Below are 17,910 nucleotides of genomic sequence, written 5' to 3'. Positions count from 1 at the left end.
CTCGATAGTTCTTTGAGGTTAAGCGTGTGCTTAGTCTAGCTATGGAAACTGAGGATATTTTCTAGCATCAACGAGCTAAAGCACATTGGCTCGCGGGTGGAGACCAGAACTCAACTGGATGAAATTAGTTGGCTTCTTGATTAGGTTTAATGGATTAAGTATGTAGTTAGACAGACTCAATTGTACCCTTAATTAGGTTTTCGAGAGCCCAATTTTTATTTATTTTTTCAAGAGATTTCATCAATAAATATATGGAAAATTACCGACAGATTTTGATTTGTTTGGATGGACTATTTTAACCGTCATTTGACTGTCACATCGAATCTTTCGAACAAGTTTGTCGATATAATAAACTGAAATAGTTTAATACATTTTGACAAGTTGTTTGTAACTGTGTTATAACGTAGTAAATATTTGGATAAATAATTTATTGTCTCTAAGTTTGTGCATATTACAATAGTCGATTTCTCTATTTTCAGAAACACACTATAGAGTCTGAGTTTTGACAAAACTAACTACTTAGTCTCCTCATCCATAATTCTAACATTAACTACCTTATATCATCTTGTGGCTTTGGTCGAGTGGTTAAGGCGCTTGTCTGCTAAGTAAGTGGGGTTTCCCCGCGTGAGTTCGAATCTCACAGGCCACGACTATTGTGAATATTTTGAAGAAAAAACATATTTTTTATGGTCATTATTTATTTTAGGTGGTGTTTATAGTTTAAGTAATGTTTTATTATTAAACTTTTAACATGACATGTAACAAAAAAAAAATTAAAAATTATGCACAAATAATAAAGGAAAATCTCCACCTCGCCTTATGTGATTCAAATCTATGACATTCCCAGTCATAGATAAGCTCTCAACCACTAGGTTAAAAGCTTAAACACATGACATCTAACAAATTAGTTTATCGCAAAATTTTAGATCATTAAAGAAATTTTTGATAGAAGAGTAAAAGTTGTCATTTTTACGCAGAGGGAGAAAGTATTGGGGACGCACGAACCGCAGGGGAAGGAGGCGGGGTGCGCTGGGTAAAACCGTTAGCAGGTACGTTCAAATGCAATGTGGGTGCCGCAATCTTTGCAGAATCTATGTTTGGAGCAGGTGCTGTCCTGAGAGATAGTACATGCAATTTTGTTGCAGGGTTCAGTATGACAGGGATAGGCGTAGTGGCGGTCAGATTGGCAGAAGCCATAGCATTGAAAGAGAGCATCTTATGGGCAAGCCTATCGACTGATACCTATATTTTTTTTGAGACCGATGCACAAATTGTAGTGGATGCGATTACATCAACTAAGAGAGACCTTACGGAATTCAGCAGTGTGATCCATGATGTTAGAAACTTATTGTTTAATCACCCTAGGTTTTTGGTGATTTTTACGTCAAAGTTAATGAATGAAGCAGCTCATGTTTTTGTGTGGTTGCGGTGGAAGCCACGTCATATTTCTGGTGTTTTTTTGCTAAAAGTCACCTAAGTGATTTTATTAAGACAAATTTTATAATTAAATGACACTATTGAAACAAATTAAAGTTGAATGATCATTTTGAGACAACTATAAAAGTTAAATTAACAATGGTACATTTAAGGATTTGGCCGTTAAAACTATTATTTAAAAAAAATCATAAAACAATGAAGGTAAAATTGCATCTTAAAAAAACATTGAAGATAAAACAATCAAGTTAAGACCGCAAGCAGGGGTCAAGGTTGGTTTTGTTACGAGATGGCATGGATGCAGAAAGACGGGTTTGCAGCTTTTGTCCGTTAGTCATAAGTCACGGGTAGCAGGGTTAATCTTCACATGAAATTGGTGGCGTACGCTAGCTCAATGGAGCAATGGGGAAGGAAAATTCGAGGGTGATATGCTCGAAAAATTGCTCGATGTAAGAAACGGTCGTCGTCCCTCAGGGATGACAAATCTACTCAATAGTTCTTTGAGGTTAAGTGGGTGCTTAGTCTAGCTTTGGAAACTGAGGATATTTTCTGGCATCAACGAGCTAAAACACATTGGCTTTGCGGGTGGAGATTAGAACTCAACTGAATGAAATTAGTTGGCTTCTTGATGATGTAGGGACTATTCTTAATGAGCCTAGCAGTATTAAAGGTCATGTACACTCTTACTTCTCTAATATTTTTGTGCCTTCTGATGTTTCTGATTTTGATGCTGTCAATGTTTTGGTCCCTTCAATGTCTAATACTATGAATGCATCACTAGTTGCACTATTTAATTATGATGAGTTTAAATTAGCAGTCTTTCAAATGCACCAGACAAATCCTCGGGGCAAGATGAGCTTAACCCGGGTTTTTTTCAAAAAAAATTGGAGCTTATTGGTATCGAGGTGTTTACAGCTTGTTAGGGCTGGTTGAGTCGTTTTGAATTCCCCGTTGATCTAAATGATAGAATCATTCTCTTAATCCCCAAGGTTGAGCACCCGAGTCAGATGAAAGATCTTCACCCAATCTCACTGTGCATTGTTCTAGATAAAATAATAGCAAAAGTACTTGCAAATCGATTGAAAAACGTTCTTCCTCATATTATTTCTGAAAACCAATTAGCTTTTGTGCCAAGCATCTCTATTGTGGATAATATTTTGATTGTGTTTGAATCTCTATACTATATGAAACAGAAGAACATGGGTGGAGAAGCTTCTATCGCTTTAAAAATTAACATTAGCAAGGCCTATGGCCGACTGGACTAGGGTTTCTTGGAGGATATTATGGTTCGACTGGGTTTTGATAGGACATAGGTCAAGTGGATTATATTGCGTGTCACCTCAGTTTCGTACTCTGTTTCAGTGAGTGGTGAATTTGTTGGGCCTATTTCTCCTAGTAGGGGTTTGAGACAAGGAGACCCTTTATCTCCTTATCTGTTCATTTTATGTGTTGAAGTTCTGTCAAAACTAATATGTCAAGCTGAGTTGGAAGGGAGTTTACACGGATGTCGCATTGCTAATTTTACACTGAGTGTGTCTCACTTATTATTTGTTGATGACATTTTCCTTTTTTCAAGGCTAATATGGCTAAAAGTCAAATTGTGGCAGATATCCTTTCCACTTATAAGGCAGTGTCAGTTTAGGCCATAATTATCCTGAAGTTTGTGGTTTTTTTTAGGTCTAACGCATCTCCAGGTGCCCGAGGTGCAATATGTGATATTCTTCATGTTCACTCTCATCTGGATAAAACTGATGACAAATCTACTCAGTAGTTCTTTGAGGTTAAGCGAGTGATTAGTCTAGCTTTGGAACAACAACAATAACAAAGCCTTAATCCCGAAATGATTTGGGGTCGGCTAACATGAACCATCGTATAAAACTGTAAAATCAAGTCGTGTTAGCGACACAAATTCACTCCCTCCATTCATTCCTATCCACTACCATATTTTCCTCAATTCCTAGTAAACGCATATCACTCTCGATCACCCTCCTCCAAGTTTGCTTAGGTCTTCCCCTACCCCTCACCGCTACATCCCTTTGCCACTCTTCGGTCCTCCTAACCGGCGCATCAAGTGCTCTACGTCTCACGTGGCCAAACCACCTTAGTCGGTTTTCTCTCATTTTATTCTCAATAGATGTAACCCCTACTTTTTCCCTAATTATTTCATTACTCACCCGATCCTTTCTCGTGTGACCACACATCCATCTCAACATACGCATCTCCGCCACCGACATCTTATGGATGTGACAGTGTTTCACTGCCCAACACTCCATACCATATAACAATGCTGGTCTGATTGTCGTGCGGTAGAATTTTCCCTTCAATTTATTAGGCATGCCGGGGTCACAAAGGAAACCTATAGCACTCTTCCACTTCGACCAGCCAGATTTAATCCTATGAGCAACATCTCCATCTACTTCTCCATCCGTTTGGATAATAGATCCTAAATACTGGAAGCAATCCGAGGCCTGAACAACTCTCTCATCTAGGGTGATTGTCCCTGCCTCCCTACTCCTATAGCCGCTAAACTTACACTCCAAATATTCTGTCTTACCTTGGCTCAACTTAAAGCCTCTAGATTCTAGAGTTTGTCTCCATAGTTCCAACTTCCTCTCCACTCCTTCTTTCGTCTCATCAACCAACACAATATCATCTGCAAACAACATGCACCATGGTATACCATCTTGAAGTGAATTTGTTAGTTCATACATAACGATGGCAAAAATAAATGGGCTTAGTGCGGAACCTTGATGCACTCCAATCGTAATAGGGAACTCTTCAGTCTTCCCAACACTAGTACGTACACTCGTGCATACTCCCTCATACATGTCCTTTATGATGTTAATATATTTCCGTGAAATGCCTTTCCTTATCAAGGCCCACCAAAGTACTTCCCTTGGTACCTTATCATATGCTTTCTCCAGGTCAATAAAAACCATATGCAAGTCTTTCTTCTTATTTCGATAGTGCTCCATTAATTGTCTCATTAGATGGATGACTTCCATAGTTGATCTTCCCGGCATAAAGCCAAACTGGTTTTCCGAGATCTTCACCGTCCTCCTTAGCCTTTGTTCGATCACTCGCTCCCAAAGTTTCATAGTGTGACTCATTAATTTGATTCCTCGATAGTTGGCACAATCTTGGACATCGCCTTTGTTCTTATACAAAGGGATTAAGATACTTTTCCTCCATTTTGATGGCATCTTATTGTTTCTCCAAATTTTGTTGAAGAACTTCGTCAACCATTCGATTCCTCTCTCTCCCAAACATCTCCAGATCTCAATAGGGATGCCATCAGGTCCTACTGCTTTCTTCAACCTCATCTTATTTAATGCCATTTTGACTTCACCCTTTTGAATTCTCCACAGGCATTCATGATTTATCATATCGTGAGAGATACTTATATCTCCAACATCTTGTCTGCGATCTCCATTAAATAAGTCATCAAAATAGGACCTCCAGCGTTCCTTGATATCCTTATCTCCAACTAGGACTTTCTGGTCCACATCCTTCACACATTTAACTTTTCCGAGATCTCACGTCTTCCTATCTCTCATCCGAGCAATTCTATATATGTCTCTTTCCCCTTCTTTCGTATCCAATCTTGTATACAGATCCCGATTCACCTTTGCTCTAGCATCTCGTATGACCTTCTGATAACATTGAGATATTATCCCAAGGACTGAAAGGGATATTCACCTGGAGAAACGCCGTGTACAGATCCCCAAAGAAGATCCGGGGGGCGGATCTCCTTGATCCAGTTTGAAGGGATCCGCTGGCGAACCTAGGAGGCGAATCTCCTCATTCACCTGATTCGTCACTGTAACGGCTGAACGCTGACTCGGCCATAAAGACCATTAATGAGCTATCAATTAGCTAACCGCCAGGTTAAAGATAACCTGTAACCGCCATTAATGGAGCATTAATGGAGACTTTCTAGTTGCTGAAGGTTACGACTTCCTAGCTATATATAGCCTACATCCCTACACTATCAAGGTACACATTCTCACATCCTTTGTCAATTCAGTTTGTTCCCTTGATTCATCTTACTGACTTTGGCATCGGAGCTTCCCCCCGTCGAACCCAACGACGCCCCCACAGGGACGGAAGTTGATCAGAATTTCTCTGCTTGTTATCAAGTGGTGCGGTGAGCGTGGAATCCTTAATCAAACAAAGGGTTTTTCGTTCACATTAAGAAACTATGACAACTGGAGATCAGAATCCCTCTTCAGGGATTGAAACACCATTAGTTACACCGTCTAGTGCTGGCCGCACAGATTCAACTGCTCCTGCAACGCACGTCGAAAGTAGTATGAACCCTGATGCTTTCATCAACATGTGTGCACAAGCAATCGGAGAGCGGTTTAGACCCGAGACATGGAATCGCCTGCGGTCGTTTATGACCCTCCCTCCGTATTGGAGCATGGCGTCCACATCGGCTGTATCATCTTGGCCCTTGTTAAACTTTGGACCGGGCGCCCAGAGTTCTTCATTTCTCCAAGCTCACAACACGGATTCTATGGTAACTACCACGGCAGCAGGTGGAGAACGTCAAATCAATCGGGAGTTATTCCCTGATGGCGCAGAAGGAAGTCAAAGGAATGATTCAACCCTTCCTGGTGGATCTACGGGTCCTGGATTAAATCTAGGTGGGTCCAAAATCCCGAGGCGCCCACGGACAAATCTCTCCCTTGGTGGATCTGAAGGGCAAACACACAAAAAACATAGAAAGGAGAAAGGTAGACGGTCTAAATCACCTTCGCCTCGACGACCGAAATCCTCCCGTCATGGCCGATCACCCCCATCTACTGGTCGTAGACGGAGTAAAAGGCCAAGGGAGACACCCCATTTGAGTGGACCACCACCGCCGCCACCCCCAGGAACTGTTGGTCACATCTCGTCGGGAAGCCATGGAGAGGGTAGTGGGCAAGCTCCCCCAGGTGGGGGGGCGGAGGAGGAGGCGGACGCGGAAGCGGAGGAGAGCGTTCGCCATCAGATCCATCATCTGGGTCAAGCTCTTCTTCCTCTCCAAGCAGATCTCCACGAAGGGGTCGCCCAAGGGCGGATCTGGAGAATTTTGATGATAGAGTTAGAGCTCTGGTACTCCGTATGAATGAGGAAAATGTCAGGCATAATCCGTTCGCCAATAGAGATTTGCCTTTCGCAGCTTGGATTGAGGCGGAGGAAACAGATAGAGCTTTTAAAATACCTAATCTCGTTATATATACAGGTGTTGACAATCCAGAAGCTCACGTCAGAAAATATCGAATACTGCTTAAACTCAATCGTGCCACCGAGCCGGTGCTCTGCAAAATGTTTGTCACCACGCTAGGGGGTCCAGCCTATGGGTGGTTTCAGTCTCTACCTCCGGGCTCGATAAACAGTTTTGATCAATTGAGCAGAGAATTTTGCGTTAAATTCGCCGGCTGTATTCCTCCAGTGGTTAAATCAGGGAAGCTTTTTGAGTTAAAGCAGAAGGCGAACGAATCCCTTCGGGAGTACGTGGACACTTTTAACCAATTGTGCATACAAATCGTTGATGTGGATATCTCCGTAGCAGTGGAATGTTTTGTGAGAAACACCACTTGTAAGAGCTTGCAAGAAGATCTAATTCGAAAGAAACCCACCAGCATGGCAGAATTGATGGAGCATTGTAAAGACTTTATCGAGGTGGATGACATTCGCCGAGGATCACTGTCATCGCCTAAAAGGGACAAGGGCGAATCTCGCCATCGAGATAGAGACAAAGACAAGCATCAGGATTCTTCCTCTAGAAGCAGGCAAAGAGGTTCTAAGAACAAATCAACGTTTGTCACCTCTTTCACACCTCTCAACGCTTCTAAAAGTGAAGTCCTTATGTGGATCGAGAACAGTCAACACAAACGGAGCATTTCATACCCCGAACCAAAAGGGGGGGAGTACACCAATACTGGTAAAAATCCTAAAAATTATTGTAAATATCACAGGAAAAATGGCCATGACACCGATGCATGTTGGGAGTTAGCTTGGGAAATCGAGCGTCTCATTGAGAGAGGCAAATTGGATCGGTTCATCCAAAGTGATGGCAAGAAAGGAGATGGTGATAGATCCAAAGAGGACCCAAAGAAGAAGGGAAAGGGTACCATTAATGTCATAGCAGGCGGACCTGGATACCAACCAATGCTAAAAAAGGCAAAGACCACCGCTCTTGACAGAACATCGTTAAATCACCCCTTTGCCGATGTAGGTCCTGAAATCTCTCCCCATGCGGATGCATTGGTCGTCACTATGGTGGTGGAAGGCTGGGAGATGAAAAGAGTGATGATTGATACTGGAAGTTCGTGCAATATCATCACCAGAGGAGCTTTCGCCAAACTCATGATTGATCCAGTCCAAGTAGAGCCAACTGTGGTTGATATCCTAGGAGTGACGAGACACACTATCCAAACAAAAGGCCAAGTCACTCTGGATTGTGAGCTTACAGACGATGATCAGGTCTGGAAAGGTGATCTGGAATTTTCTATCTTGGATAGTCAGTTAGCTTACAATATCATCCTCGGACGGCCCTTTATCTCTGAAGTAGCAGTCCTTATCTCCATACGCCACTTAACGCTTTAAATCCCCACGGCCAAGGGAGGTGTAATGATTAGAGGTAGCTAAAAGGTGGCCCAGGAGACATATTCGGCATCACTAATGATTCGCCCCCAATCTAAAGAGGAGGATGAAGAGGAGCTCGTCACAATGGCCTTGGGCGAGACAGAAATGTACCTTATGGCGGATGAAAAGCAGGTGTGAATGGCTAAAGGGCTCAAGGGCGAAATTAAAGACGCAATCACCAAGGTACTCCATGAAGCGGAGGATGTCTTCGCATGGAAGGATGAGATTCTCCCCGGAATTAGTCCAGACGTGATCACTCACAAGCTCAACATTGATAAAAATGCAGTTCCTGTAGCTCAGAAGCGGAGAAACCATGGCTTCGAAAGGCAGAAGGTGATAGAAGAAGAGATCACCAAGCTCCAACGGGCGGACGCCATTGAGGAGGTGCTTTATACTCAATGGCTGGCGAACGTCGTTCTGGTAAAGAAGGCGTGCGGATCTTACCGCATGTGTATTGACTTTACAGATCTCAATAAAGCTTGTCCCAAAGACAACTATCCTCTGCTATGTATTGACATGCTCGTGGATGGAACCGCCGGTCACGCCATGTACTCCTTTACGGATGTGAAGTCAAGTTATCATCAGATCCCCATGGAGCCCTCAGATAGAATCAAGACCTCGTTCGTAACACATCAGGCCACTTATTGCTTCAAAGTCATACCCTTTGGGCTTAAGAACGCGGGTGCCACTTATCAGAGGATGATGAACAAGATATTCGCAGATAGTAAAGGTGATAACTATTCTGTCTATGTGGATGACATGATCATTAAAAGCACAACCGTGGAAAAGCATGCAGATGATGTAAAGGAGGTACTGGACGTACTCCGACGCCACAATATTAAGCTGAACCCGGAGAAGTGTACTTTTGGTGCGACGTATGGAAAATTCTTAGGGTTCATGATCAGCGAAAAAGGAGTTAGCCCAAATCCTGACAAGGTTAAGGCTGTCCTAGAAATGCAAGCACCACGGAACATCAGAGAAGTGCAACGCCTTAACGGGCGGATCGTAGCTTTGGGCAGGTTTATCTCCTGTTCAGCGCGCAGATGTCAGCCCTTTTACGAGGTTATCAAGAAACAAAAGGCGTTCGAATGGAACGAGGATTGTGAAAAGGCCTTTGAGGGGATCAAACGGTTTCTCATGGAACCGCCCATGATGAGTCGACCGGTGAAAGGAGAGGACCTCTACATGTACGTATCGGTTACGGATAAAGCCGTGTGCACGGTCATGATACGAGAGGAGGATGGCCAGCAGTTTCTGATTTATTATGTGAGCAAGGTTCTGAAAGATGCCGAAACCAGATATTCTAAGCTTGATAAAATGGCGCTGGCTGTTGTCACCACAGCAATCCGCCTTAGGCCATATTTTCAGGCTCATACTGTGGTGGTTCGAACGAATATACCGATGAGAAAGGTGTTACAGAAGCCGGACACTTCTGGAAGGTTGATGGAATGGGCAATCCGCCTTGGTGAATTCGATGTGAGATATGAAAGCAGGTTAGCTTTGAAGAGTCAGGTCTTGGCAGACTTTGTGAATGAATTCACTGAAGAGGGGATAGATCATCCCAAGCCTCCAATGGAAGAGTGGACAATGTACACCGACGGCGCCTCTTCGGCGAATGGAGCGGGCATAGGCGTTGTGATTAAGGGTCCCCAATACATAAAGTTATGGTACGCAGCAAAATTGAATTTTCATGCAACTAATAATGCTGCTGAATATGAAGCTCTGGTATTGGGATTACGCCTACTCAAAGAAATCACTCCCGAGCGGATTGTGATCTATAGCGACTCCAAACTAATGGTCAATCAAGTAATCAAGAATTACGAGGTAAAAGATGATGTTTTGGCCAAATACGTAGCATAAGTCAAAAAATTGCTAGATCACCTTGAGGCAAAAGAAACCAAATGGGAACTGATTCATGTACCCCGGGGGTCCAACACTGAGGCAGATCATTTAGCCAAAATGGCCTCTAGTGAGGAGAACTGGACAGATCCATAATGTCCCTTCGAAGTTAAAATAGCTCCAGCCTTCGCTTCAGAGGAAGTATCCCTACTCACAACAGTAGAAGATGATTGGAGATCGGCCATTCGCCAATATCTGCTATGTGGAACTTTACCTGAGGATAAGGAAGAGGCACGGCGGATAGTTAGAAGAGCGGCTTATTTCTCCATGATCAACGATGGCCTTTATAGAAAATCTTTTAGCCACCCTTGGTTAAAGTGCATTCTGCTGGAAGAGGGACAACAAGTCCTCAAGGAGCTACATGAGGGATCATGTGGGGCCCATGAAGCATCCGCCACCATTTTGAAGAAATCCAGGTTAGCAGGTTTCTACTGGCCCACGACCGAACTGGATGCATAAAAATTGGTAGAATCTTGTCATAATTGCCAGATTCATGCGAATGAATCACATACTGCCAAACATCTCTAGAGGCCCATCGTAGAAGGACGGCCATTCGCCCTCTGGGGAATAGACATCGTCGGACCATTCCCTCCAACTCGCCGACAGAGGAAGTATGTGGTAGTGGCAGTGGATCATTTCACCAAGTGGGTAGAAGCCGAAGTTGTCTCCTCCATCACTGCAGAACGAATGGTGGAATTCGTCAAGGACAACATCGTAGGAAGATACGGTGTTCCGCATACCATTATCACCGATAATGGAACACAGTTCAACTGTAGCGAGTTCAAAACTTTCTGTGAAGAGTTGGGCATTCTGAACAGATTTGCCTCCGTTTATTATCCCCAATCCAACGGAATGACCGAAGTCACGAACCGGACGATCGTAAAAGGGATAAAGAAGAGATTGGGAGAGCATGATAAGAAGTGGGTGGATCAGCTGACGAGCGTTTTATGGGCTTATCGCACCACTCCTAGGATGGCCACAGGAGAAACACCATTCGCCCTCTCTCATGGTGTAGAGGCTGTGATCCCAGTCGAAATACAGGTCCCAAGCGATAGAGTGGCCTTTTATTGTGAGGAGGACAACGGTAAAAGGCTAAGGGAAAGTCTGGATCAGGTAGGAGATCGAAGAGACCAAGCCTATGTACGCATGGCGGCGTATAAACAACGGATCGCCGCTTACCATGATAAAAATGCCAAGCTTGTGGATCTAAATGTGGGTGATCTTGTGCTCCGAAAGGCCGACAAAATCCAGTCTCGAGAAGACAATGGCAAGTTAGGGCTCAACTGGACGGGCCCGTATCAGATAGTGGACAAGATTAGATCCACCACATTTAAAATTCAGGACATGGAGGGCAACACATTGCCGCGCACATGGAACCTCCAAAATCTCCGCAAATATTTTGTCAGAAAATGAGGTGTACACACGGTCTTGAGTACTCTTTTTCCTTTAGTAAGCTTTTTTCCATGTGGTTTTTCTTACTAAAGGTTTTAACGAGGCTCACCTATAAGACCTGCTTGCTGTAATAAAGCATTTCTCCCATTAATAAACATCATTTGTTCTATTATCTGTGTTCTTTTTAAAGTTTATTGCAGCAATATCAATATTCCAGTCTTAAAAAGAAGAGGGGCATCCAACGCTCTCCGCATTAACAAAGTATCGCTATCTCATAGCTACTTTTTCTCCTTCGACATAAGAGAATCTATCTTATGGGCGTATCCATCTCTGAGAGGATCCCAATCTCCGATAGAGTTAAAACGATCCTTGGACGCAAGGTCTTTACACTCTCTTACATATCCTTCCCAAAAAAGGATTCACAAGTCCTACGGGCGGATCACTTCACCTCAAAGACAGGTAGCAAATTGATCCCCTAGGCAGCTTTACTTCCTTCAATGGAATAAAACAGCTTCTAACCTTCACAAAGGTCCATACAATGGAGTATGGCGGGCCACCTACTCCCAAATAAATCCTAGATGCCTATATATTTACTTACGCAAACGTAATAGTAAAATAAATAGCTGCCATAAAGGATTAAAACAAATTGTACTTAACGATTTTTTACAAATCACGAGTAAACAACTAAGTAATAATGGGAGCATCCTCCTTTACACTATCCTTGCTTATGGTGCTTGCCTGGGAAGCCTCCTTCTCCACAGCCTCAGATACGCCAACCAAAGGTACCTCCTTTTCCACGGAAGATGTGGGACCAAGAGGAAGGGCGTTATCAGTGATCGGTTCTTCACCCGTCTTGGGGGGCACTTCCTCAAGCTCCACTAGCGTGACATTAGTGGAAGGTTTGCTTTCTTCCATGGGTCCCTTCATCCATCTCCGAACATATTCGCGGAGGTATTCCTTAGCGTCTGACATTTTGTCATATTTGGCTACGTCTTCTGGTTCGGGGACGGCGAGCTGCGGATCTATAAAATCAATCTCGGGATGCGCCAGGGAAAAGTATGCCATGAGCAGTTCGCCATAATAGAAGGCTTGCTTACCCGCCGTATATTCAGCTTCTCCTAGGGCGTCCTCATGGTTCTTGGAGTCTGTCACAATCTTTTCCTTTAGCTTCTCGATCTCCGCATCTCTAAGGACTAAGGCGGCTGTGGCAGAGGCAAGGTTCGCATTAGCAGAAGCAATGTTCGCATTGGCATCCGCTACCTCTTTCTCTAATTTTTCAATGGTTGCCTTATCCACCACACCTTGAAGGAGCTCGGCCTCCATGGCACGTATGCGGGTATACATCTATCAAAAACAAACAGCTTCGTTGAAAGAAAAGAGCAAAGGAACAACTTTCTCTACAAAAAGAAATCCTTTCTAGGGGACTCACCATAAGGAGCTCCGTTTTCCCCTTTTGCGCATGAATGGAACCAGGAATTTGGTTCTGATTCCTTTGCACTTCGCCCACCTGACCCAGGGCCTCATCCAAGTCGTTTATGATGGATTCATTCTCAAAAGATCCTTGAGCGCCATATTTAGCGGACCAGTATCCGCCCATATCAGGCTTCGCCATCTGCACAAACATTCAAGGGTCAAAACTCAAGTCCAAAACTTGATGAACAGATAAAAATAAAAGGCAACTTACCTGTTCCATCTCCCCTACAGGCATGGCGGACTTCATGGCATCCGCCATAAGCTTAAAACCTCCAGAAGCTGCAGGTTTCCTCCTTTTTAGTGGCGGCTCAACCACTGTTTCTACAGGGCGTTTTCCAGTATCCTTTTGAGGATTTGTCGCTTGATCTTTCCTACGCGCCTCAGCCTCTAGGAACTTCCTACGTTTCTCTGCAATAGCGTGATTGGCCTTAGATAAACCCCTGCCAAAGAAAACAGTAAAGTAATCAAGGTTCAAGACGAAATAAAAGTTACCTTGATCAAATTGCGTAATCTTCGAGTAAATGAACTGTTCCCCCTCTCGACGAATCAACGGAATATCGCTCATCATGAAGGCTAAAGCGTCTGCGTATGTCCATGCATCCGCCTTGATCTTCTTCATGAGCTTTGCCACCTCTTCATCACTATCGGTCAATATTCGCATATCACCCGCCATGTGTAAAGGCTTGGGATTCCAAAACGAGGGAAATCCCAGTGATTCGCCCTCTTTTATCTTCACATAGAAGAATTTCTCATCCCAGCAATGGACATTGGACATTTTGTCACTAAATGGCGAATATACTCCGAATTTGGCGAAAGTGAGATAGGATTCGTACTTCCGTTTCGAGGGTTTATGGAAAGCTCTAAAGATACGACCCGTATATACCACTCCTAAATTTGAGGCGAGGTAGCAGTCTAAAGCAATATCCAACCAACCATTGGGATGCAGTTGGTTGGCCGTAATATCAAAGTAGGAGAGGATGTCCGCCATCATCTTTGGGAGAGGAAGTCGGAACCCTCTCTCCACATGACTACAATATACTGTTAGAAAACCACTAGGCGGACAGGAGGGTCGTTGATGGGCTGCGGCTAACTGAGTCTCATAATTATTGATCCAAGGGAAGCGATTCGCCAGATCCATTAGATCCGCGGCACTCATACGCGACGGAGTAGTCTCCGCTCGAGGGTTCTTTTTCCTAGGTTGGATTGAAGAAGAGGCCATTGTCCCCGGAAAACACCTGGACTTAGCGGCCGGAGTGGTACCGGAGACAGAAGTAGAAAGAACTTGATTCCTAGTGGAACGAGTTTGGTAGCGATTACACGCCGAGTTATAAAACCCAGCTAACTCAGAGCTAATGGAGTCCTCGGAGGAAGATGAGTTCTCCGATGACGAAGTGGTCCAACTAAAATCAACTACTATTTCAAGGGAAGGGGTCGAATTAAAAAGCTCCGAAGTTGATCTAGAAGATGAAGAAGAACTCCTAAACATTCAGAACAAATCAAGTAGGAAAAGATGAACTTACATGAAATTGAAAAGCTTTGAACTCTGAAATTCCCAGGAAAAGCTTCGAGCAGTAAAGAAGAAAGTGAAGATGAAATGGGGAAGAGAGAGAAAGCAAGGGAGAAAGAAGGACGTCTTCTCTTTCCTAGGACAGTGCGCCCGTTACACGTGTCACTCCTCGATTGGCATCGAACAGAGTGCGCATTAATACAGGTGTTCATGACGGCGCGCGGAAGCTCAAAAGCCCTAAAGGACTTTAAGGGACTTTTGGGGGGGCTTCTGATAACATTGAGATATTATCCCAAGGACCGAAAGGGATATTCACCTGGAGAAACGTCGTGTACAGATCCCCAAAGAAGATCCGGCGGGCGGATCTCCTTGATCCAGTTTGAAGGGATCCGCTAGCGAACCTAGGAGGCAAATCTCCTCATTCACCTGATTCGTCACTGTAACGGATGAACGCCGACTCGGCCATAAAGACCATTAATGAGCTATCAATTAGCTAACCGCCAGGTTAAAGATAACCTGTAACCGCCATTAATGGAGCATTAATGGAGACTTTCTAGTTGCTGAAGGTTACGACTTCCTAGCTATATATAGCCTACATCCCTAGGATATCAAGGTACACATTCTCACATCCTTTGTCAATTCAGTTTGTTCCCTTGATTCACCTTACTGACTTTGGCATCGGAGCTTCCCCCCGTCGAACCCAACGACGCCCCCACAGGGACGGAAGTTGATCAGAATTTCTCTGCTTGTTATCACCTTCTTTACTTCCCTTTTAGCCTCTTTGTATTTTTCATAGTTCTCGTCACTCCTACATTTCTCCCATATTTTATAGGATTCGCGCTTACTCTTTACTGCTTGTCGTACTTCTTCTGTCCACCAAGATGTGTCCTTACCCGATGGCATGCTACCTTTAGATTCTCCTAGAACTTCCTTCGCTACTTCCCTTATACTATGCTCCATCTTAGTCCATATCGAATCTATATCTAAATCCATATTACAAGTCCAAATATCTTTTTTGGTCATCTCATCCATAAATTTTTGTTGATTCTCCCCTTGCAATTTCCACCACTTAATCTTAGTCTCCATTTGTGGTGTTCGTTTTCTTATACATTTCCTACTTCGAAAATCAAGCACCACTACTCTATATTGGGTTGTCGTACTCTCACCAGGGATCACCTTACAATCAATATAACTCTTTCTCCAAGCACTCCTTACTAAGAAAAAGTAAATCTGGCTCGCATTACCGCCACTCCGATAAGTCACTAAGTGGGATGTTTTCTTCATAAACCATGTGTTCATGATACTCAAGTCATAGGCTGATGCGAATTCCAAAATATCATTTCCTGCTTCATTCTTATCTCCAAAACCATACCCTCCATGAACACTCTCAAACCCATCTCGCCTAGAACCCACGTGCCCATTGAGATCACCCCCAGTACCATCTTTTCATCCCTAGGCACCTGTTGCACCACTTCCTCTAAGTCCTCCCAAAAAGCTTATCTTATAGAGACATTTAATCTTATTTGTGGCGTATATGCACTGATGACATTCACAGCCTCATCCCCTATCACTAGCTTAACACTCATAATTCTATCGCTCTTCCTAGACACCGCTACTACATCATCAATATACTCCCGATCAATAAGAATACCCACTCCATTTCTATCCTTATCCTTTCCTGAGTACCAAAGCTTATAACCCCAAGGAGCTATCTCTTTAGCCTTGGCTCCAACCCACTTGGTTTCTTGTAGGCACATTATATTTATTCTCCTCCTCTTCATAACATCTACAATTTCAACTAATCTTCCTGTCAAAGAACCTATGTTCCATGTCCCAAAGCGTAACCTACTACCCTCACCCCTACCCCTACCATTACCGTGGACTAGCTTATTTACCCGCAACCCTTGCATATTTGACACCACCCCCGGGTCCTGGGGTGGCACGCCGCTTTGGGGCGACGACCTAGCAACCCTTGCACATTTATCACTACACCCGGGTCTAGGAAGTGCAGCACGTCGCTGAGTAGGGAACGCCCCCATGATATTTATATTATGATTCATGTCATAAGATGTAGCTAAGTTTTACGCTGGCCGCCACAAACCTACCGGAACCCTCCTCCTTTGTCCGGGCTTGGGACCGGCTGTAAAGGCCACCAAGTGACCCTCACAGGCGGAGTTTTAGTCTAGCTTTGGAAACTGAGGAAATTTAAAGGGCATCAACGAGCTAAAGCACATTGGCTCACGGGTAGAGATAGAACTCAAATGAATGAAATTTAGTTGGCTTCTTGATTAGGTTTAATGGATTAATGATGTACAGTAAAACCTCTAAATAGAGTTTGGTAATAGAGGTTATTACCAAGTTGGGACCGAATTTTTTTTATAACAAAATAGAGGTTATTCCTATATAGAGTATTCCTATATAGAGGTTTTACTGTATTTAGACAGACTCAGTTGTACCCTTAATTAGGTTTTCGAGAGTCCAATTTTTTTTCAAGAGATTTCATCAGTAAATGTATGGGAAATTATCGACAGATTTTGATTCATTTGGATGGACTATTTTAACCGTCATTTGACTGTCACATCGAATCTTATGAACAAGTTTGTCGATATAACAAACTGAAATAGTTTAATATATTTTGGCAAGTTGTTTGTAACTGTGTTATAACATAGTAAATATTTGGATAAATAATTTATTGCCTCTAAATTTATGCATATTACAATAACCGATCTCTCTGTTTTAAAAAACACACTATAGAGTCCGAGTTTTGACAAAATTAACTACTTAGTTTCCTCGTCCATAATTCTATCAATTAATGGTTATATTTTAAACAAAATGATGAATTTGCCATTCTATAATTAATTACCTTACATCATCTTGTGGCTTTGGCCGAGTGGTTAAGGCGCTTGCCTGCTAAGTAAGTGGGGTTTCCCCGCGTGAGTTCGAATCTCACAGGCCACGATTATTGTGAATATTTTGAAGAAAAAACATATCTTTTATAATAATTATTTATTTTATGTAGTGTTTATAGTTTAAGTAATGTTTTTTTTTTAGGGTTTAAGTAATGTTTTATTATTAAATTTTTTAATATGACATGTAACAAATTAAAAAATTTAAATCATTAAAGAAATTTTTGATAGAAGAGTAAAGTTATCATTTTTTTATATATAATTATTGGATCCAATTTAATGATTATGTTCACAAAATGTCTGGCCCAACTTTCTCAGGAGACCACCCAATAGCCCATATCCACAACACAGTAGAACGATGAAAAATATTTTTAAAACATAAGGTAAACAAACATTATTTTATATTATAGAAGGGACTAATTAATAATACAATAAAATTTTAAGAGCTTAGTTTAAAAAAAAAAATTATAGGACATCAATAAAATAATTTCAGAAAGTTTACATTTTTCTTGAAAATAGTTATATGAATATTTTTATTTAAGTATAAGATAGAATCAATTGATATATCATTATTATTTAGGTTGCTCTTCCCGCCCAAGTTCTGTCTCGTCTCAATTTCTATAAAAAAAAACTATTATCTAGGGTAAAAAGTAGAGAATTTAG

General features: G+C 42.6%; 2 non-coding genes across 2 annotated transcripts; both read left to right on the top strand.

Annotated features, from left to right (window-relative positions):
- The first annotated feature begins 567 nt into the window (after positions 1-567).
- TRNAS-GCU (transfer RNA serine (anticodon GCU)) lies at positions 568-649 on the top strand. Its single transcript has one exon. It is a non-coding gene; the product is annotated as a tRNA-Ser (tRNA).
- A 16,568-nt stretch (positions 650-17,217) lies between these two features.
- TRNAS-GCU (transfer RNA serine (anticodon GCU)) lies at positions 17,218-17,299 on the top strand. The gene has a single exon. It is a non-coding gene; the product is annotated as a tRNA-Ser (tRNA).
- The last annotated feature ends 611 nt before the right edge of the window (positions 17,300-17,910 follow it).

The sequence above is a fragment of the Euphorbia lathyris genome, chromosome 4 (assembly GCF_963576675.1).
Source record: "Euphorbia lathyris chromosome 4, ddEupLath1.1, whole genome shotgun sequence".
Taxonomy (NCBI): domain Eukaryota; kingdom Viridiplantae; phylum Streptophyta; class Magnoliopsida; order Malpighiales; family Euphorbiaceae; genus Euphorbia; species Euphorbia lathyris.
The sequence above is the reverse complement of the archived record's forward strand: the minus strand, read 5'-3'. Positions and strand labels throughout refer to the sequence as shown.